Below are 11,546 nucleotides of genomic sequence, written 5' to 3' on the forward strand. Positions count from 1 at the left end.
AAGGATTGCAAAAGCCAGTCTTTTTTTAAAAAATCGTTTGCAAATTTAAAGATTTCTGGAATACAATCATGAAGAGGCATACAGGTGCTACTAGCTGGAACATGCCTGACTGAAACTTAAGGCAAGCTGAACGGAGCACAGTTATTACTGATTTCAGTTTCAGGTAGTGTCCTAAAGATTTGTTTGCTTTAATAAAGATGGATTCTGGTAGGTATAGAACATTTCCACTCTGAGCACGCTACTCCTGTACGATGGTGCACTTAATGATCACAAATTTTAATGTTTTTATTACATCATGAAATGTAATTCTACTTTCTTTGTCCTGTCTTTATTCTGAATGAGCAGCATGCTCTAAAATGAAGAGTGTGTATGTTTTTTATTTTGGGTGATATATTAATATATATTGATTTGTTTTTCTCATTTAAAACCAGTTTTTAAACAGAGACATTTGCATTTGTTTCAAAAGCCCAAATAAGTCGAATGGCTTGGATTTCTTTTCATGTTGAAATATTAAATCTTGAGTTATGACCTTAAAAGTCTTTGTGTTTCAGCAGATTAAATTTTTGTCTGTGGTAACAGGGTATATTTGCAGTTCAGTTTCTTTTTTTTGGCTTTTTTTTTTTTGATATTCCCATTTCTCAGTTATGGCCCCAGCTGGACTCTGAGTAGGTTTCTGTAGCTGTCACCTAATTTAATCTGCTCGTGTGTGCCCGCTACGTCCGGTTTGACACTGCTGCCCGAGGGCCGTGTAGGTTTGTAACTCTGGTTTGCACATGTTTACTTTTATTTGAAGTGTTACTTGAATATGTCTCTCTCAAGTGCAAAAGGCACTACACCAGGCTAGAGATGGACTGAGCTCTGAAGTACAACTCGGTGTAATTATTAAACTTTGAGAATAATGGAAGTTACGGAGTTCTGTACATCAGGGGAAAATAGGGTACGGAATAAAGCGCTAAGTGGGCAGAGCAAAGTGAAGGTCTTCCATTGCGGTCTCTCCATTTTTTCCCCTTCCAGTACTCCTTGACTAGGCTGCTGCAACTTTGTAAATTATGTTAGATAGTTTGCTGCTTGTAAATAATTAAAGGCTTTATGGTTTCTAAAGTGCTAAGTATTAAAGACCGTCGTGAGTGTAACTTTTTTGTTACCATGCTTTTCATGCTTGTGCTTTATTTCTCACTGTTTGATATTATATACCATATTTATTTTATGAAACACTGAAATTTAATAAAAATCATTAACTGATTTCCTTTTTATTTCATGTGTACTTTTGTTGTTGTGACACTTCATCCCCTCAAAGAACTAATATGCTTTAAAGATGTGCTATTCTGTGTTTAGTTGTGCTCTTAGGAAGCTGCAGCTGTAATAACGTCATGACAGGAGCTCAGTTCTCCTGGCCCTGACTGCTGTGGGCAAGAATTTGACCAAAAGGCTTCCAGAAAATTGGGAAGTAATTTAACAGTCTCTTTAAGGACTTTTTTTATGAGCCTTCAGACTCTTGAATCTGTCCAGTGGGTTTTCTTTGATCTGTGTATTCAGCGAGAGACAGAATTTTGGAAGCACCGAGAGGATTTCTTTTGTTGGGCTCTTCAGTATTAGCTTGCTGGTGATTCCTTAAGACAAGTTGCCTCTAGAATTTAGAAATTAGCTGGTTGTTGAAGCACTTCATAATGAATCCATATTGGTTGCACAGAAGTGAAGTTTGCATTCTCAAGACTATAGACTTTTCCAGTGCAGAAGTGATTTTCTTTGTACAATAAATTTTTCAAAGATGATAGTCCTTGTTTGTAGAGATTAAAAAACAATAACAAAAGAAATCAGTGATTCCAGTCACTTCTACTTTTCTGTATTTCACTCAGGCTGAGATATCGCTGCTCATAGAAAGGACTGGACTAAAAAAAAGAAGGCAAGAGAACCTTCAGTGTCCTCCTGGATCTCATTGCACTTGATCAGGTCCTTATTTTTCCTGCTGTAATGTGACTTCATTTACTACTGGAAACAATAGGAGGTGATGTGTTTGGAGAGGGAGAAGAGGCCGGGAGGGCTTCATCTGTAGGCTCTGTAGTCCCAAGTCCCATGCTGAGGATCACAGGGGAAGTAGAGGAGTAAGTAATTTTCTAAGAGATTAAGTTCTCTGAAAAACTAATAGTCTTGAGTTTTAGTTATCAAAAAAACATTTATCTCGAATACTCTGGCAAGGAATATGGTGTATTAGTTTAGTCTGGAAAAGCAGGGAGAGAAGCTTCTTTGTCAGGAACATAACGTAGAATTTGTGGGTGAGTGTGCAGAGGGATGTAGGAGAACTGTAGATGTGTGTAGGCAAATGCAGACAGTGTTTTCTAGAAGGGAGAATAATTTTCTAGAAGGGAGAATAATTCATTTTCTTAAATAGGTTTTGTACAATCCAAAATGTCAACTTAAATGTGTTCACTGCTTGGTGTCAGCCCAGGATAAAACATGGCTGTAGGACTGTGAATGCACCTCTTTGTTAGCGTTGGGTTTTGTGTGAAGTTCATCAAACTCTGAATGCTGACATCATGCTTCAGGCTTCGCTTCCAGGGCCTGAGCATCAGTGTGGTAGGAATAGGTGGGTGATCTGTACACAGGTAATTTATGGAAGAACGGTGCCAACATCTTATTTGCTGATGTCACTTCTAAAAATCACTGCTTAGAATATGGAATTTTGTCCTTTCTGCAGCTGCTTGAGAGTGCTGGGTAAATACCCTGTATTACAGTTGGGATGCGTGGAAAGTTACTGGTTTTTGCAGCGGTACGGTACTGTGTTATATGGCTGGTACCTCCTGTAGGTAAACAGAAACTGTGTAGACCTGCAGCTTAAGCTGTTTGCTTCATTTGTTTTCACCAGGATTAACTGGAGCCAGGGTTGTTCCCTCTTAGCCATGTAAAAGCAAGCTGAACTGGCTTTGGCTAAAAAAAACCTTCCAGCTGCTCTCAGAGGTTCTCGTTGTGCTTCCTGGGGTTTGGGCAGGAGCAGAGTGGCAGCTTTAGGTACAGCTACAGTATTTTCCCACAGCTTTTCCTACTGACTGTAGAAGGGAAATGAAGTGTAATAGCTGTCTAAAAACAAGCGATACTTTTTTTTTTTTCCCCCAGAATTTTTGGAGATGTGCCGAAGCCAAACAATCTGTACCCCTTTTGTGGTGCTCCATCACAGCACTCCCGCTGTGTTCGTCCGAGCTAGAGAATTAGTTTCCCTTATAGAGTAGTATGAAAGTAGATCTGTCTTTGACCCCTCTCAATTTTACTACTAATAAATTACATAATAATAAATACAAGAATGTACATCTTTAAAGTGCTCTTAAATGCAATTTATTTTTCTCCAACCTCCATATGTCAGTCTGTTGTGTATTTACACGTGCAGTTTGTGTTTGTAGTTAATGTGTCTGTGTCTCGTTTTCATCATGCTCTCTGGTACAGTAAGAGTTCAAGCAAGAATAATCCGAGTTTTGAAAATACTGACTTATTCTGAAAACCATAATACAGTTCAACACTATATGCTGGGTTGCTGGAATGGTTCAATGTGCAAAAAAAAATAAATCTGACTTTTCTCCCCACTAGACTAGAGAGTTTAAGAGTGCAGAAACTGGTCGTCTCTGGAGTTTTCAGTTACTACAGCCAATGGTTTGGGGCTATAGTATAAGGGAAGAGTAACAGGAATGAGTTTGCAGGACTTGAATTTTCCATTCATTTTGCTTTTTCCCCCATAAGTCTTCAAAATCGATCACTAGAGGCAGTGTAAGAACACTCAACCCCCCTCATGTGTTTGTTGGGCTTTTTGTGTTGCTCTTTTTTTTTTTTTTTTTAATCCCACAGTACACAAGGTGTGTGTTACCTTCACTCTGAACTTGCTGTCCTCAGAATTTGGTGTCTGTTGCACTTTCTGACAGCACCATCACACCTGGGGTTTTTTTTCCATCATGTTTTAGTGTAGCCAGTCTTTATGGTTGTGTATTAAGGTATTACTCATGCTATGCTTATCCAATTAAACAGCTTTCAGTTAATGAAAGTTTTAAATCTAATTCATTTGAAGCAGGTCAGTGAGGTGCAGGTGGCTGCATGCCCTGGGTGACGGGGTGGCAGCGGTGGGGCCGAGTCGCACGGCAGGATTTGTGTGGTTAAGGTGCCAAACGAGCCGAATTCTGAGACTTCAGCCGAGGCCGTTTTCCCTGTGACACTCCAACGGACACCGCTCCAGAAAGTGACATGCAAAGAAGATTTTTGAGAGATTGATTTTTCTTCCCGTTTTTACTGCTATGTTACATACGCAGAACTGGAGAAATCTGGGAAGTATTTTGTGGGGGAGGTGTTTTGTGTGTGCTTCTGATAAGTGAAAACTTTTATATACTACTCTTCAGGACAATTAGAAATTGAGATATTCATGTGGTGGAGTTAAGTATATTTTTTGAGATGTCTAAAATACATCTTTCAACTCATTAAAGCAAACAAAGTGAATTCTTGTCATCACTCACATTGATCAGATGGTTCTATTGTTTAATTATATACATATGAAGACCAAGTATTAAAAATGGGAGGAAAAGTTAACTTCATTTTACCTCTGCAATTTTTTTTTTTTTGTGCTACGTGTATATCATGATATACTTAAAATCTCGATGAATGGCGAGTCCAACCATGGCTGTACTTTTAATACATTGTTGCAGCAACCAAAGAAGATCGAGATTGTCCACAGGTAATCGTGAGCAGTCACGATATAAAGGCACGTTTTATCCACCTCTGTCATACGCTCCAGAAACTAAGAAAATAAAATAGTGAACCTGGACTTTTTTTTTTAACAGAAGGGTATGACATGCATTGTGGTGATCCTTTATTTCCTGCAAATTGTTAAGATAAATATGCCAGAACTACAGGAGGAACTTACACATCATGAAATGTAAGTATATTGCCCACATTGCATTTAAAATTTTGCAATTAAGTTGAGATCACCGTTCAGACAATGGACTACTATTATCACGTAGAAAGTAAAAAATACTTAGGGTTTTTTTAAATTTTTGTTTGGACACATCAATAATTATTATATAAGCAAAATATTTCCTTTATGGTTCTGAGCTTTCTGTTTGCAGGTATATTTAGGCTTATTTTGGTTGTAGGAGTTTCGAAGATCTCAAGATTCCCATGTGCATATGAAAAGGTGAATTTTTGCTCTCCTGTTCCAAGCCGTAATTTAAACTCTTTTAAAAAGTAAACCAAACTTGTATCAAAAATGCCATTCCCACCACTTAAACTTTCCTGAACAGGACTATTTTGTTTGTTTAGTCTTGGTTTGGTCTGTCAGAGGCACCATTAGTTATTTGTCAGTGATTTGGGGATATTTTTGTGTGTGTGTAAAAGAATTAAATAACGACAGTATTCCGCAGAGTTGGCCAATGCCCAAGTTCTTTGCCGTAGACAGTATTAATCCATGTTTAATATAACAGTATTTAAAAGACCTTTCTTATAATTCTGGTCTGTATGTAACCAATTGTTCAGTACTTAGATTAGAATTGGGAAAATTTTGCTATTAAAAAAAAATAAGCTTGTGCATTCGTACCAAGAGCTTAACTTTTCATGTTCGTGTTCACGTTTCACAATCCGGCCGGGACGTCTTTAGTCTCTTGTCTTTAAAACTGTCGGGACATTAAATCCTGCTACATGAAAAGAAACGATCTGGCTGTGTTCATGCAAGCATGTCTTTGCCTTGTTCCCTGGATTTCCCAGGAAGCCTGACCTCGGATGGAATTCTTGCAACCAAGACTGGAGTTTCCAATCCTACCGCCCTCCGAGCCCTCGTCTGCCGCCCGCCACGAGCCTCCCTCCAGCAAACACCGGCGTCGTGGGAACGGAGCGTGGAACCTTCCCTCCTCCAGAACCCCGACAAAGCTCAGTTTGCATCAAAACGACTCGACTGGAATTTCTGCTTCGTGGCTTTCCGAGCGGGAACGGTCAGAAAACTCTTTGGTAGCTCAGAATGTCGTTCAGGACGTGAATGTGTTCAGTGGAAGATCGCCAACAGTGACACTACAGTCCAAGGAACTATGGATGTCATCTTCAGGATTTGGGATTCTTCTGCTGGATAATAAATAGTGCAAGTTCAGTTTTCTGAAATGAACAGGAAACACGAAGTAACTTCAGATAATGAAAATTCACAAGAGTTACAGAACATTTTATAACAGTGCTTATGATCGATCTGAACACTATAAAGATTTGGGTATTACAGACATTCCAACTTCATTTATAATTTTATATGTTGATGCCTCATGTAATTTTAAATGATTTCTGATGATGTTACTGTGTACAGCACTGCCATTGCCACTACAGATGGCAATATATTCTAGATAGGGTATCACAGACCTGCTTCCATACGTAGTGTATTTCCCAGGATAATATTGAGCGTAAGAGGAGGATGTGACTGAGCTTATACTGTAAAAAGCACAGCAAAATGCCTGGGTTTTGTTTTAAATTGAGAGATTGACTGTCAAAAGTCCATAATATAAAGTCATCCAAAGAGAACTGCTGTTGTAACTCTGGATCTTCATATGAAGGAAATGGAATTGTCCCTTCTGCATGAAGGTCAAATTAACTGAAAAGATTAGATAATTAAAATGCTGCTTTTTTTTTTTTTTCAATTCATAAATGATCTCAAATCTTATGATTAGCTATTCTTGTCCTCTAGAATGCAGAGAGAAAATTGCTTAATGCTTGGATAGAATAAATGACAAAAATAGGCTAATATTTTGGTAGTTGAACTGCATTAAATACAGAACGTGTGGCAAAAGGATAAACTTCAGAAATCCAAAGATTCATTATGAATGAAATGTGTGATGAAAATTGAGTTACCTTTAGCCTGTTCCCCTGCAAGGTGATACTGGGTTGTCTTAAACCATACTTAGCCATTTAAGTGAGAGATTAGAATTGTAGAATCACAGAATCCTAGAATGGTTGGGTTGGAAGGGACCTTAAAGATCATCCAGTTCCAACCCCCCTGCCATGGGCAGGGACACCTTCCACTACACCAGGTTGCCCAAAGCCTCATCCAACCTGGCCTTGAACACTGCCAGGGATGGGGCATCCACTGGGATTGTTCCAGTGATCTGCTTTCTGGTTTCCCAGAGCTGCTGGATGCTTCCCTCCTGGAAAGGCTCTCGTCGTACATCTCAAAGCTCACCAGCAGCGAAAGGAATGGCTCTTGGGAACGTTTCTGACTTTCAGCTGTCCTCGGGAAGATGCTACTGCTCAGGCAGATTCCGTGAAGGTTTAGTACATTATTTCTTACTGCATTTTTGTGCCCACCAGGATGGCTGTGATATTTGATGCACCTTCCTTCACTCCCCAGCCTGCCTTTTCAGGGGAATGCTGGTGTGGGCAATGAAGGCTGGAGCCCATCATGTTTCTGTTGCAAAATTACACGATGGATTTATTTGCTTGTCTGTGCTAAATATAAATGTACTTTCAAATTACATCTTGGTACTGAAATGCTGTCATAGTTTTCTGATACATCTGTCTGGACTGGTTCAGAAATAACATATATTTATTATACTGGAGGGAAGAATCTCCAGGGAAAGCTTCTTAAACTGATGTGTGCAGCAGGGATGATTAAATATTCAATATACAGCGTTTGTTAAAATTCAAATGAGGCACTTGAAAGAATGGTTTGAAGCAACAAAACCCCCAGAATTACCATGGCATTACATGGAAACCTTATCAAAGAAAAAACTTCTTTTGAATGTATGTCTTTCAGGGAATAACAATAAAAACTGAATTTACAGTAAAATTAAAAAATCTTTTATGGTTTTGGCTTCCTTCCATCCTGATCCTTCCAAATCAATACTCTTCTTTTTTTTTTTTTTCCTTCTATTGTATATTTTGGTGCTCTAGATTTTTCTCTTCTAAAAGAAATTTTCAGTGTTAGAAGCTAATTTTTCTCAACTGGGGCAAAGTTTTAAATGAATTTTGGTTCCCTTTGCAGTATTATTTCCTCCTCTTCTACTGCTTCTCAGTGAAAAATTCTGGAGTAGAATTTGGAGGTAGAAGAACACGAACTGAATCCTGGCTCAACATCAGTAAAACAAAAAATTCCATTAAATAGTCACAAAATTGAAGGCATTTTTTGAATCACAGAAAATAAGGATCAAATAAATGAATTAACCTTTAAATACCATGTTGGAGTTGTACTGCTACTGTAACAGTACTACATTCATACACAAAGAATTTTGAAAGCTGAGGTTAAAAAAAAAAAGTTTTCATGTGTCCCAGCTTTGGAGGAGATGACTTAAGCCTTACAAGCCCATGTTTTGGGACTTTGACACCAAAGCCACGTCTTGCAGTGGATTTTAAAATAAAAGTTTACACCCAGAAAAAATCAAGGCAGCAGGCTTTTATTTTCATTTTTCTTTACAGAAATGTGGAGCATCTTCACAATAATTGTACAAAACCATCTCCAGTTGGCTGTCTGCAGCGCATCCCAGCAGAACATGTCCCAAAAGTGGGTCTCGGAGAGGGAAAGACGGGAGGCTCAGCTGCTGCTGCGATACAAACCCAGGCTGGAGCTGACCTTGGGAGGTGACGGTCGCTCACTCGGGGGAAAGAAAACCATCGTGTCCTGGACAGATTGAAGTAAAAAGGGGTATAATGGGAAATAAATATACTCTAACATTTGTTTGGTTATTTGGTTTTACTTTAATGCACGATACGAACTAAATCCATCTATTCAGTGCACGAAGCCATCAGTGGGCACGTGACATGCGATGGAGCCGTTTGCTGGTAAACCCAAAACTACGGCAGCCCCCGGGGCACGTCACCTCCCTGCGTGGAAACGCAACCGGTTCCTTCAGAAAAATGTATTTTTTCAAAGTTTACTGTCAGGAGTTGGAAGCAATTGCTTTCCTCTCCCCCTGCGAAGAGCAGGGCAGGGTTGCACCTGCCCCAGGCAGCTCCCGGGGAGAGTCCTCCTTGTCCCCGCTCCACGACAGCCCTTTCAGAAGCAGAAATAACTCTTTTTTGGTGCATCAACGTTTCCAGGACCGTTACAAAAATAAAATACTTTTGTTTTTACATTAGTATTGTAACCGAGCTTATAGAATTAGAAAATTTAAATGTTTGTTCTTAGACTTGCATTGACCACAGGTTAAGTATCTACAGTATTTATTTCAACATCCCAGTAGAATGTCTGCTATAAATTTACACCAGAGAAAGAACGTACGCAAAACGGGGATGGTTTATACACACAGCCTTCTTTTTAAATACATAGATTTATACATGAAACAAACAGAAGCGTTGTCAAAACACAGTAATATGGAGGATTGTTTTTTTAATAGTATCACAAACTGTGTGTAATCTGTTACTTCTTTTGCTACGTGTTTCCTCTTGCATTAATTATCCCCTCGAATTAAGGGAACGCTGCGGCGTTTGGCACGTCGTGCTCAGGGGCTGGGGGGGGGGGGTTGAGCTGAGAAACATGGCTCTGTGCTTGCTGACCCACTGCTGACCGAGTCCCTTAGCCCAGCAGCCAGGCAAATGCAAAAAAAAAAAAAAATACTAAAAAGTTAAGTTCTGAGTAGTTAAACACATGTGGATAATCACATCACCCCCACCGCTTGGGTTTTGGTCTCTTTAATTTAATTTTTGTTTAACCTCTGACACTGCTTTGTTGCACTCTCTCTTGAAAGCTCAGTGGGGATTGGAAAATCACCTGTCTGAAATCTAGAAAAATCAAATATATTAACACTTGATGAGGCATTTCTGGAGTTGTCTGAGCATCTCGAGGCTCTGAAGAGGCACAGACCCAACGTGTGCTTTGGTACCTCAACAGCACCCGCTCTTTAGCCTACAAGAAGGTCTCTCTTTTATTCTTTTAAATGATACTTTTGGCATGCTAAGTTACAAATGGAAATAAACAAAACATGTATCTGCCTTAACCAAACAGATAAAAAGTTAATAATTTAAAAAAATCCCCAAACAACCCAAAAAAAAAAGCCTCAGAGATGGTTCTGTTTGTGCCCACATGGAAGGGTCGGGCTGCGGTTGTAGCCCGTGACGTACAGTTGGCTGATGGTGCCCGGTGTGGGTCACCCAGGGGACCAGCACAAGGAAAAAATAACAATAAAAATAAAAACCAGAGTGGCCCCAAACCCCATCCAGGCACAGAAGGTCTTTCCCAACACCCCCCCTCTGCCCTGGGGGATCCTCCTTCCTCGCACACACCTTTCTCCCCATCACTGCTCTTCCCACGGAGTGGGACAGGCTGGGGCAGCCCCGGGGCACCTCATCAGCTGTTTAAAACTGCCATTTTAAACAGCTCTTTTTTATTTTTTTTTTATTTTTTTTATGTAAACAACTTTTGTTGGGGGTGTCATGGGGAACGAACGGGGAATGTCAATGGCAATAAACCGTTCAGCGGCAGCAAGTCCGGGGTGGCTGATGGGATTTCACGGCGACGTTGTGCTTTACAGGCTTCTCATTAAAAAAAAAAAAAAAAAAAAAAAAATCACATTGTAGTTTAAATATATGAATGTAAAAGTATATAAAGTTATCAACTCGGTTATTCACTTGGCAGTCAAAGAAAACCTTTACACGTCAATGTCGTAAAGTGTGCAAAAATAGATGGAAAATACATCTCGTGTTTCGGCTATCGCAAGGTCTCTACTGGCCGGTGGCCACGGAGTGGCACGGGGCCACGTACAGCTGAGTGAGGATGGACAGAGCTGCTGGGGGGCACAGGGACCCCCAAGTCCCTCATCACCCCCGGGCAGCTCCGACAGCAGCGATGGGGGACGCGCTCGGCAGGGACACAAACCCGGGGGCACCTGGAGCTGACACGTGTGACGGCAGAGTTTGGGGTGTTTTGGTTGGTGAGGTGGTGAGACACGCTGGAGGCAACACAGCTCGTGCCCTGGAATGTGAGGGCTGCACCGCCCCATCCCATCCGTCCCATCCACCTCGTTGGTCCCACGGCCACCGGCACGTCCGTCCCCACCTCCCGGCGCAGCTCCGAGCGCTCCTCGCGTCGCCGCCCGTAACAGAAAACCAACAGAGGATGAAGAACATGAGTTGCGTGAAAGAGCAGAAGTTTGGGTACCCCGGGGGATACCTGGCGAGGGAGGAGGAGGAGGAGGAAGGTTTCGGTGCAGTTTTGCTCCTGTAGTGACAAGCCCCATCAAACGCCATGACCCGCATCATCTGGGGACGCGTTTTGACGCGGCGCCGCTCACCCAGGGGCACTTCTCGTCGGGGCTCAGCCACGTCCCACCAGCACCAGCGAAGACTTTCTCACTAGTTGCGGTATTCGTATAAAAAGTTAAAAGCCACAAGGCATACGACCACCAGCTGTCAGTCTGTCCGGCTGTCCCGTCCCTCCGGGGGGGGCCGGGCATCCCTCCCGCAGCACAAAGCCAGGCCGGTCATCGCCTCCCCCTGGGGCAACGGGCACCGGCGGGTGGCAGCAGCCTTCCCCTCCAGCTGGCCATCCTCTTCTTCATCGCCTCCCCCCGGAGCCCGTCGGCCCCGGCGGGGATGCGGGGTGGGGGGGGGGTCACCGC

Source organism: Tauraco erythrolophus, chromosome 22 (genome assembly GCF_009769465.1).
Source record: "Tauraco erythrolophus isolate bTauEry1 chromosome 22, bTauEry1.pri, whole genome shotgun sequence".
Taxonomy (NCBI): Eukaryota; Metazoa; Chordata; class Aves; order Musophagiformes; family Musophagidae; genus Tauraco; species Tauraco erythrolophus.